General features: G+C 42.1%; 1 pseudogene; it reads right to left on the reverse strand.

The window, feature by feature from the left end:
* Window positions 1-338: 338 nt before the first annotated feature.
* On the reverse strand, window positions 339-4951 carry LOC125556201 (annotated as a pseudogene).
* Window positions 4952-12098: the final 7147 nt, after the last annotated feature.

Below are 12098 nucleotides of genomic sequence, written 5' to 3' on the forward strand. Positions count from 1 at the left end.
TCGAATTCGGGTTTATTTTGAAAGTCAGCAAAGTTGGCTTCAGAAATTCCGATTTGGACCATATATGCGCCCCAGATTTTGTACTGTCATCTTACTGGTCATGCATGCATACGACAAGCAGTAGATGAGATCAAGGATTGACATCACCAAACAATGATGGAAACTCCTATCCTTCCAAAGAAAGAATTTTCAGGCTGTGACCAAATATTTCCAGCAGTAAGATCCTGCCTATTTCAGTATAGCAGATGTGCACTATTCAACACGAACACGGTTATCACTGAGAATCTTAATTTATGCCATCTCGAGCTCAATAACTTTACTAGATCATTTGTGTTCTAGTGGATTTTTTTTAGCAACCGGGATGAGCTCTGCCTTCTCATAGAGAAGAAGAGAATTGACCAAAACGATGTACTTGCAACACATTACAAAGTTCATGGTATACACCGTTGTACAACTCAGTTATTGAACCAAAGAAACTACGGAAACAAAATTCAGATGGTAGCAACAGCTCATGCTCCCTGGCTTTGGGTTACTTGAAGTTATTAGATGTCACCGAGGAAAGCTGCTAGAAGATAGTAAAGCTAGTTGTTCAACACTGTTGTGCTTACTGCAATTGATGCCCTCGTCTTGACTAATCTGAAATGAGGCATAATTTTGCTCGTCATTAACCTCGTGTCTTGTGTTATTCTCCGTCCCTAACAACCTTCCAAGTGTCATCTCCACTTGTCTCATGGTCGGCCTCCTCTCGCCATTCAAGCTCAAACATGTCGCTGATAATGCTGCAACCGCTTCAACATCTTGTGCTCCCTCCAAGAGGACTTGCGGGTCTAATATTTCAAACAGTTTATCCTTACCGACGAGTAGGTTGAACTCTGCAATCAAACTTACACGGTCTGATGACCTGAAAGAATTTGGCCTCTTTCTTGTGAGCAACTCCACAAGTATCACACCAAAGCTATAAACATCACTTTTATCGGTTAGTCGGCTTGTTTGATAGTATTCTGGGTCCAAGTAGCCAAATGTTCCCTGAATAGCTGTTGTAACTCCTGCTTGATCAATGGGAATACCTCGAGATGCTCCAAAGTCTGACACTTTTGCTGTTAAGTGATCATCGAGCAATATGTTATCAGACTTGACATCTCTATGGATTATTGACGTCGAGGCCGAAGAATGTAAATAGGCCAGTGAACTTGCAGTCTCAAAAGCGATCCTCAATCGATCTCTCCATGACAAAGACTGGGGTCCTTCAACATGGAGATGGCTAGAGAGTGTCCCATTTGAGATGAACTCATAAATCAATAATGGGACTTCTGTCTCGAGGCAGCATCCAAACATTCTCACGACATTTCGGTGGTTAATTTGCGAAAGGATGGCAAGCTCATTTATGAAATCTTAGATCTCTCTTTGAATTGTATTTTTTGATTTTTTTATGGCAACAACATGTTGAGTTGATAAAATACCCTTGTATACCGTACCATGTCCTCCGCTGCCTAGCTTGCGTGCCTCATCAAACTTGTTTGTGGCCTTCTCAAGTTCTTCCAAGCTGAAGATCATCCTTTCAGCAATATCTTTATCAACCAATTGCTCAAGTAGCAACCCTCTGTTCTGCTCGAAGAATTTTTCTCGCAGTTTCTTGGCTCTGAGTATTTGGAGCTTATGTTTTACAAAGAACACACCAAACACCAGAGATAAGAGAATGATGCCACAGCCAACTCCTAGGCCCACTGTGAAAGTAAGAATAGAGGCAAAATGTCAATTTGAGTGGAAATATTGTAGTCTTATAGCTGCACGAGCTAAACGAACTAAATGCTTAAGCCATGTCAGAATAATCCATCACATGATAGCCAGCTGAGCCATGCTGATATCAAGATCATGAATTCGAAATTAGAGCAGAAAAGTTTGCCGGATAAACATGGACAAGTCGAATACAACATCAGTGCAAGTGTGAAACAGAGACCAATCGGAAATAGGACATGAACTGAAATTCTTAAATCCATGGAGAGGTTCTTCACTGATACTATCAAGCTATTCAGATAAAGCATTCCGCTTGGATGCATGGAGTTCTAGAAAGCATCCAATCAAACATCCCTATTTGCACAACAAATTAATATATTAATACCCAAGAGAGAGGGAGAAACTACTTGTTGACTTGTATTTTCAGTTTCTCACAGTGCAGCCTGAAATTTCGCCAAATACAACTATTTTTTGCCTTAAATATAAAACAGGTACTCCCTTCATTTTCAATTATAAGATGTTTTGGATGTTTCAATATAGATTATATACAGACTGAAATAGGACATGAACTGAAATACTTAAATCCATGGAAGTTCTTCCCTGATACTACCAAGCTATTCATATAAGGCATTCGGCTTGGATGCATTACGTTGAATATAAAGCAGGTCTATCAAATTGCAGTTCAGTTTCATAGTACGGTACAGAAATTTTAGACTGCTGCCCGTGTGTGGCATCAGTGTAGTTCTCGTTGAAGAGAATACTCACCTACAAGCACTGGGGTCTGAGACGTTGGCACGCAAACGCCATTCGTCATATAATATCCTCGGCCGCATGAGCAGGTGTAATGCCCTGCCCTGTTCTCGCAGATTCCAGAGCCGCAGAGAGTAGCATCTTTAAGGCACTCATTAATATCTGGAACAAAACAATTGTTTTCAGTTCAAGTTGCCAAACTGGTGTGCATACAGGTGACCCATGAATTAACTAAGATACACGAGTGTTCATATCAAATGTACAAGGCAGCAAAAGGGAAGAAACCTTGACATCCATCCGTGATGTAAGGGTTGCCCTCGTATCCATCAGAGCACTTGCAGCGATAACCTGGCTCGTCGGTGGTGGAAGTTACGTTTACACACCCACTGTGGTTGCTGACGCATGCGTAGGAGCTCATGTTCTTCTGAGCTACGTCGCAAGTCCACGGTCTTGCTCGCCAGTTCAGGACAAGTGGAACTGTCCCATTGTATATATCATAAAACACCGTGGATTTGACATAGCTAGTGCGGAAGTTGAAAGCCGCCTCTTCCATCAATACCATGTAGCTGCAGCGGCTGTAACGCCATATTTCCGTGGTGTTGTAGTTTTGGTCGAAATTGCCACTATAAAACCGTACGCCTGTCGGGACATCAACTTGGCAGCAGCCGGCGCCGGAGCATGTGCCATTCATCAAGGTGACGTTCTTGCAGGTTGACGAGCAACCTATTACATACTACACCCAAGAAATGTAGTACATGAGAATATGAGATGCCTTGAACCAAACTTACACTGCGTGTACTTGAATCTTGTTTTACTTCTAGTGTTCTTTGTACTATATATATTGATTGATGAATAGATCGTAAGTTTACTTGCAATTTTTTTTCCTGTTTTTGTTTAAAGGTCACCTAAGGCAAATTGCTGACGTGAACATTTCATTTCACCAGACGGCAAAATGGCAGTTTACGGGGGATCAGACCCAAGGAACAGAGATAACAGGGGGCGAAAGCCCAGCACAACACACAAAGCAAGATGAAAACCCGAAAGAGGAAGGGGAGGTTAGCGAGAAGTGAACCTAATTCAGAAAAATGAATCCTTTTTCATTGGGAAACATGTCCCTATCATACGTGAGATACAAGCAAATCGTCAGACCACTCGTGCACCATATATACGTGCTTCATCACACAATCACACGCTGTGTTCACTGGCGGAGCTCCTCGCCCTACCTTGAATTTGAGTAAAAAGAATTGTACAGGTAGTCAGGTACGCATACGCTGTCCTTGGCTGGTTTATGCGTGGAGTCACGGACGCTAGAAAAAAATGAGAAGAACGAAAAACTGGAGGGGCTGGTCGCTCGTGCAGGTTCGATACAGCTTATTTGGGCCCATGAGCTCCTGTTGCTGGGCATCGTTCGACAAAGCGATCGGTACGCACGCACCAGTACACCACGCTCTCTCTCTCTTTCTCAAATAAAAATACTCTTTTTCTCAACAAATAAAAAAACGCGCCCTCTCTAAAAAAAAGTACATCACTCCAAGGGCTATAAATTTCTACATTTTCCTGTTGTGAATTTATGATGTAAATTTGCAGATAATAGCTTCACAATCTTTGATTTATTTAAATATGCCTGCGTTTCCATTGTATTTGAATTAATTTTAAATCACGTAAAATGATGTGTACTATTATTGCATAAAGGCTATTTTGATATTGCATCAAATCATTTATTAGGCTTTAGAGTTCGCCCCACCTTAATTAATTTTTTGTCCTCCGCGCACTGCTCTGTTGTGTTAACTATTAAGATATCATTTGTTTGGTTGTCTGTAATAATGGACAAGTACTGGGGAAAACTGAAAACAGCCGTTTTTACTCCCTGGAAGTTATATTAGAACTATGGAAAATAAAAAACTGGTTTCCAAAACATTTTCACTAGATCAATTTCAGTATAAAAAAGAAGGCGAAGTACTTACAGAAGAACCCATCATATAAGCGAGAGTATTACACCCGATGACAAAGATCTTGTTGTTCACTTCCGATATCCAGAAAGGAGAATTAGTGAAGTTCGCCCATCCGTTGCGGTAGTTCATAGTGTCAGTGACTGGGTCATAGCACTGCCATGAGATCGTCCTGGTGTTCATCCAGGCCTTGCCCTCTGGCACGGAGATCTTGGTCACCTCGATATTCCATTTTAAGGGCTTCATGGTGCCGTTGATGCTCGTGCAGCTGAGTGCAAAGCCGCTGTGAAAAGCGCACTGCTCGCCGATGCCGAACGGGAACGGGATGTCGATGTCCCCGCACTTGGCCGGGCAGCCGGGACGCTGGCCGGACGGTACATCGGCCATGGCCAGCGCCCAAATCGCAGAAAGGCAGAGAAGAACATGGCAAGAAAGAAGAAACCCAGAACACCCCAGCTCCATCTTTGCCGAATGGGTAGGAGTGGATGCGTGCTCCCGAGTTCCTAGCTACGCCGGGGTGTTCAAATATGTCACCCCAGTCCTCTCGCAGTCACGGACTGTGGCACGCTAATTATTTGAAAGGACACGAAGACTTGGACTTGACCAGTCCTTGGAAAACCTTTCAACTCGATTGATTGCCATTCATTTTTAAAACTTATCTTTGTCGCAATCTCGTCCGTCCAGATCCTATTGGGATGCGAGCCTTTCCTGTATTCACGCTTGCTGTCGCCCTGTAGTCTGTAGAGCCTTTCCTGCCCGTGTATTGCGCAGCAGTTGGTTGAGAATCTAGCCAGTATCCAATGCCTACATCAGTGTTCCTTGGCACACATCGTGTCCTCTCACACGTTCTGAGAAAAGTAACTTGGACACTCGTATGGCCAGCGCTACTGTCATGAAAAGACATGTTCAATTAGCTGGCTAACAGACGGAACTGGTTGCATTAGCCACTGATGTGTTTCGACTAAATGTTCCACACGTCGAAGATGTACACGTGTTGCATGTCCATTTATTATAACCACATTGTTAACCCCGAAATGTGCCCAATGTGAGCGTTCTGTTTGGACGTTTTTTCTAATTTGGCGTCTAGTATAACATGAATTAAGATGGGGTTACTAAGGCTGGTCACAATAGGGAGGAATTTAGGAGTAATATCACACACTCCAATACAACTTTGCTTATGTGGCACATATTTAATGAAGAGAGAGGTGCTTGTGGTAACTAGTTAAGTTACCGGAACATCACACACTCCAAAAAACAATGAGTCTATAACCTAATAAATACATTGTTGCATGACACTATATAGATATTCCTACCCACTATGGAGGTAGCAACATAGTCTAGGGAAGTGTGTAAGTTACTAGCTTATGTTCTTGCCCGTTGTGACCAGCCTAATCTGCGTGCTACTAAATCATTAATACTAATGGACAGTATTACCTTTATTGCGTCGGCACAGCACCGTTGTCATGGCGTGTGAACAGTGCCATTGAAAGAATCTGGACCCATCGTGATTATTGAAAGATGCATTGTGTTGTCTTGTCAACTGTCCTCTTTTCTCATCCCACCCAAGACCTGCCCTCCCAATTACCATACCATACCTCAGCCTCAGCCTGTGCATTCAGTTTTTTCGGTTTGATTCGGTTCGGTTTATATGGTTTTGGTTTATACGGTTTTTATACTTGAGTTTATACGATTTTATACATAGATACGGTTCGGTTTCGGTAATAACCATTTGCTTTCGGTTTGGTTTCGGTAATAACCAAAATAACCAAAGTTGACGCGAATTTTTAATCAACATATGGTTTGGCCACATGGAAAAACAAATTTAGTACTTGTCCAATACAACTACAACCTGGTTACCTACTTGAAGAAATTTTGAAACATGAAGAATTTATGTTCCAGTACAACAATCTAGTAGAAGACTACGAGTACAACTACAAGCACTAAGTTAGTACATGTACAGTGAAACCACACGAAATAATTCTGGAAGAAAAACTTGTCCAGTACAAGCACAAGCAGAACTAAACATGCCCAGTACAAGCACACATGAAATTTTGGAATACATCAAAATACAAACTTCAGTACAAAGTGCAAATTCTGGAACAACCAAAGTTCAGCGTAGTACAGTACATGTGCAACACACACACACACACAAACAAAAGGTGCAGATCGAGATAAAATGGCATTTGTTTCATCACTTTAGGGCTTCAGGCAGCAATTTTCCACTCCAGCTCCACGCATGAAGATCAATTAATCGATATTGTCACATTATCAATTAAATGAATGGCACCCACTTCTACAAAAACAACATAAATATTGCATGATCAATTAAATAGCATTGATGTTGCATGATCATTGAAGTAATTGAAATACACATTCATTTAAATACCTTCCTCCAGCCTGGTCAACTCAGCAAGATCAGCTTCAACATTGATACACTTAGAGCGCAACCAATCTTGTGTGCATATCAACGATTGCAGTGTCGCTGGTGTTAAAGAGCTTCTGAAGTCATCGAGAATACGACCACTAGTGCTGAAAGCTGATTCAGAAGCAACTGTAGAGATGGGGATTGCTAGTATATCATGAGCCATTTTTGAAAGGACGGGAAAGCGAGGAGCATTGCACTTCCACCATTCAAGAAGGTCAAATTCAGCAGTCAACTCTTCTGTGTCCTCAACTAGGTACTTGTCTAATTCAGTTCTGGTATTTGTGCTAGTGTTGCCCTCTCCGCAAACTCTCATTCTTTTCTGGTTGTATCGTGACCTCACTAGAGAACTTTCAGAAGCATTTGAACTAGGACGAGCTTGTGATGCTAATTCCCTAGGAGTACTGGTTCCATATAATTCTCTGTATTCTCCAAAAAGAGAGACAAATTCATTGTGGGAAGATGTCAAGATTCTATTACCTATTATACTGCCATAGGTGTCTTCAATCGTGTCCTTAAAGAAATGAGATTCCTTGGTCCTTGCATAAAGAATTAAGACACGACAAGACAAGTTAGCAGGGCATTAAGAACAACAGCTATATATATGACAAATGAAAAACCAATCAACCATATACCTTGGATCAAGGATGGCAGCAATGAATATATACTTGTTAATCTTTTCAGGATCACCCCAGTACTTCTCATACTTGGTTTTCATCTTGGTAGCCATGCATTTAAATATTTCATCATCACCACAGATCACATGGTCACTCCATTCACTCAACATAAAATGTACATCAGCAATATCTTCCAAGAAGGTGTTGGTTGTAACGTACTTAGTGCCAGAAACCTTATTAGTGAGGAGATAGAAGTGTTGCAGGAATTGTTTGAACTCACGAACATACACCCAATCACTTTGAGTTGGAGGACCCCGCTGATCAGGAGTATCAGGCTTAGGTTCTGGACCAGTTTTTTCTAACTCAGTCTTGTAGTTGGGATCCTGAAGTGCATATTGCTCAAATGCCCTCTCAAATTTCTCAGCAGTCTCTAGCATTATAAATGTGGAGTTCCATCTAGTAACCACATCAACATTAATCAAACCTTTACTCGCTACCTTGCTAAGTTGCACACACTTTTTAAATAAATCCAATCTAGTTGGGGAGGCTCTCACAAACTTGATAGCACTTCGAATTCTATTTATTGGATGGCACATTATCTTTAGCCCATCTTGGACCACTAGATTAACAATATGTGCCACACACCTCATGTGAAGATACTGACTTCTTGCATGTGTACAACCCCTATTAGTCAAAGACCTCTTCATGTAGGCTAAGCAAGTGTCATTAGAACTTGCATTATCAATAGTAATAGTGCACACCCACTCAATGCCCCACTCAATAAGTAATTTTTCTAATGATTTCCCAATGTCATCCCCTTTGTGTCCATCTACCAAGACAAAGTTAATAATTTTTTTCTAAGATTCCACCCAGAATCAATGAAATGTGCAGTAAGGACCATGTAGCTTTGTTGTCTTTTTGATGTCCATGTATCAGTGGTGAGGCAAACAGTTTGACGTGATTCAATGAAATATTTTCTAAGCATAGCTTTCTCAGATTCATAAAGAGCAATGATATCTCTATACATAGTTGTCCTAGATGGTACAGTGAACCTTGGGCAAGCTTTAGACATGAACAACCTAAAACCTTATTTCTCTGTGAATATGAATGGAAGCTCATCTATCACTATCATGCGAGCAAATGCTTCACTAACTTCTTTCTCAATGTATTGCCAAGGAACCACCGAATTACCATCTTCGCTAACTTGGTAGGTAAGCTCGGACTGAGTGCTACATATGTGGGCATGATTCTTTTTGCAAATCTTCAAATGGTTGACTAAAGAAGCAGTACCTGCCGATGCGGATTTGCAACCCAGTACAACATCACAGTAGTTGCAATTAGCATGATCAGGATAATCTTTCTGAATTGTGAAGTGCATCCATGCCTTTGACCTCTTGCGACTCCCCCCCCTCGCCCCCCCCACCCCACACTGCCAGGGGTAACATCAGGATCTATTGAGAGAGGTTGATCAGCAGCAGAACCAGCACCAAGGTTAACTCTAACACTCTCGGACACCTGAAAAAATAAGTCAGGTAATTTTCATTCAGTATCAGTGACCATCAGCAGAACTAATACTAAAAGAGTTGCTGGAAAACTAAATAGGAAACACCCATGTTCAGTAACAAACTAGTGAAACCATGCATCCATCCATGTTCAGTAACTAAATAGGAACTAACACCACACATCCATGTTTAGTAAAAAAACACGCATCCATATTCTGATCCGGGAGATGAGATGCATGTTATTAAGTGTTCTGCTGCTGTATACAGTCTACTGAACAAGGGAAAAACATCCATCCATATTCAGTAACAAACCACGCATGAGATCTGGGAGATGCTTACCATCCGGTCGCGGCGGCTCGCGTCTTCCTCGGGCTCCAACGACGGATGTGACGGAGAGCTTCACCGCTGCAGCGGTTGTGGCGCGGAGCTTCTCCGATGTGGCAGATCTTGTCCTCCTCGGGCTCCCACGGCGGCTGCAGCGCAGAGCTTCCCCCGTGCGGCGGTGCCGGTAGGACGAAGCTTCACCTGCGGCAGGGAGGAGCGGGGCCCGATGGATGCGCGCGCCAGAAGCCCAGAAGAACCTGCGGTCGGGACGAGCTACGAGCTAGGGCGCCGCCGCCATGCTCTGCTCTGTGCCTGACCGCGTGCGTGAGGGACTGCTGGACTGGTCTAGGGTTGAACGGGAATCGGGAATGAAAGGCCAGTTGGGCTGGGCCTGAGGCTGATTGAGGGGGTGTCGGGGGGAACTGGGAACGTGGTGTGTCACCGCTCTGTAGGCTTTTTCGGTTTTCTTTGGTTTAACCGAATTATTTCGGTTTTAAACCGAAAAAACCATATTGAATATGGTTTGCTATTTTGCAAACTGAAACCATAACCAGAACCTGAAAAAACCGTAATTTCAGTTCGGCTTGGTTTTTTCGGTTCGGTTTTTGGTTTTCGGTTCGGTTTTGCACAGGGTGAACCATACCACACCAACCATCGAACCAACTCGTCTTCTTCCTCTCCTCATTTTCTGCCCTCCACCGGAGCTGCTGCAGGGATCTCCATTGCTTCCATCTCCTCCGGCTTCCCGCCATCCATGCGACCACCAGGCCGGGGCAGCAGATCAATCTCCACAAAAGGGTATTCCTACTAGCTCTTTGGGGCAAAACAATGTTTAACCAAGCATAATCTTAGCTCTGCTTGCAAATAAAAATAGATTGTATTCCACCCACCAGCTCTGTGCTTGCAAACACACTCCCAAGTCCAACCATGAACTACCAGGCCCTAAATGTATTATGGAGGCCCAAATTACTAATGAACCGGACTAACCGAGACCGAAACCGAGTACTTCGGTGCTACGTTCGGTTTGCATATGTTAAAAACCGAACTAAGGGGGTGTTTGGTTCCAGAGATTTTTTTGTGTTAGGACTAGAAAAAGTCCTTAGCAAACCAAACAGGCTGGGACTTTTTTAAGACCTTTTGCTAAAAGTCCTCAGAAGCACCTTCTTGTGAGTCTTTTTTAAAAAGTCCTAGGAACTAGAAAAAGTCTTAGGACTAGAGAACCAAACACCATCTAAGTTCGATGAATTCGGGTTTATCCCTCAGGTACCCGAGCAGACCGAAAACCGAGTAAAAGGTCAGGACCTGTGCGCCAGTTGCTAGCTACTCAAGTGCTTTAGGCTGGCCACAGTGGGGGTAACATAACCGGTAACATGCACTTGGGACTAGCAAACATGCTTATGTGGCACATAATTAAAGAAGAGAGAGAGGGTTAGAGTAACATAGGTAGATACCATATCATGTTAAATGCTATGCTACTTTGTGTCATGCATGGCAATAAATGTGATCATCTATGATACTCCCTCCTTCCATCTATATAGGGCCTAATGCGTTTTTTGAGGCTAACTTTGACCAAATGTTAGAGCAATAATATATGACATGCAACTTATACAAAGCACATCATCAAATTCGTATGTGAAAGGAGCTTTCAATGATATAATTTTCACATTATGCATGTCATGTAGTATTAATTTTATCAATAGTCAAAGGTGGTCTTGAAAAACGCATTAGGCCCTATATAGATGGAAGGAGAGAGTACTGGTTTATGTTACTATGCATAATGGAGGTAGTATCATACACTAGTATCATATGCATGATACTAGTATATGTTACTCCCCACTATGACCAGCCTTATATGTGAACATGGACTCTATTTTCAGTACCCACTATCTGCCAAGTGCACGAGCCCCACAGCCGCATCGGGAAGAGGCGAACCTTAACTAGTAAGCTGCCGCCGCTATATAAAAAGAGAAATAATGTGGAGAAGTTCTAGTACTCCCTCCGGTCCTTTTTAGTCTGCATATAATTTTTGTCCAAAGTTAAAGTATCTCTACTTTGACCTAACTTATAGAAAAAAGTATCAATATTCACAATGCCAAATCAGTATTGTTAGATTCATTAAGAAATATAGTTTCATAGTATATATATTTGGTATTGTGGACATTGATATTCTTTTATATAAATTGGTCAAACTTTATAAAATTTGACTTGACACAAATCTAATACGCGAAGTAAAAATAGCCAGAGGGAGTACTAGTACATCCGCTTAAATTTCTTGTTACTACATGGAGTACTTTATCTAGTGAGCCGCCATCGCTAATTGCACAGAGTAATAAAGTTAGGCTAGTCATAGTGGGAGTAACTTAGCTAGTAACATAGCGCACTCCAATTCTTTTACTTATGTGGCAAGTATTTAATGTGAGGTGGTAACATAATATGTTACGGTAACATAGCGCTTCTCAAGACAAGATGAGTCTACAAGCTAATAAATAAAGCCATCTATGACACTACTATCATATTATTTTGCATTATGAAGGTAGTAACTTAGACTAGTGTCATATGCACGAGGGAAGACCTTATCTGCAAATGTGGAGAGGAGTGCGGGTAAATTGTCATAGTTTCCTTCCTATCCGTTAGATAGATCGGACGGCCTATATTGCAGGATGGCACGCACACCATCATCACCAACTATGCTTTTTATAAGGAGTTTAAAGCATCACGAGTCCTATAACTTGTGCCGAATGTGATGGTTTAGTCTTAGAACTTGCATTTTGACCCTACCTAGTCCTTAAACTTGCATCAA

Source organism: Triticum urartu, chromosome 5 (assembly GCF_003073215.2).
Source record: "Triticum urartu cultivar G1812 chromosome 5, Tu2.1, whole genome shotgun sequence".
Classification (NCBI taxonomy): Eukaryota; Viridiplantae; Streptophyta; class Magnoliopsida; order Poales; family Poaceae; genus Triticum; species Triticum urartu.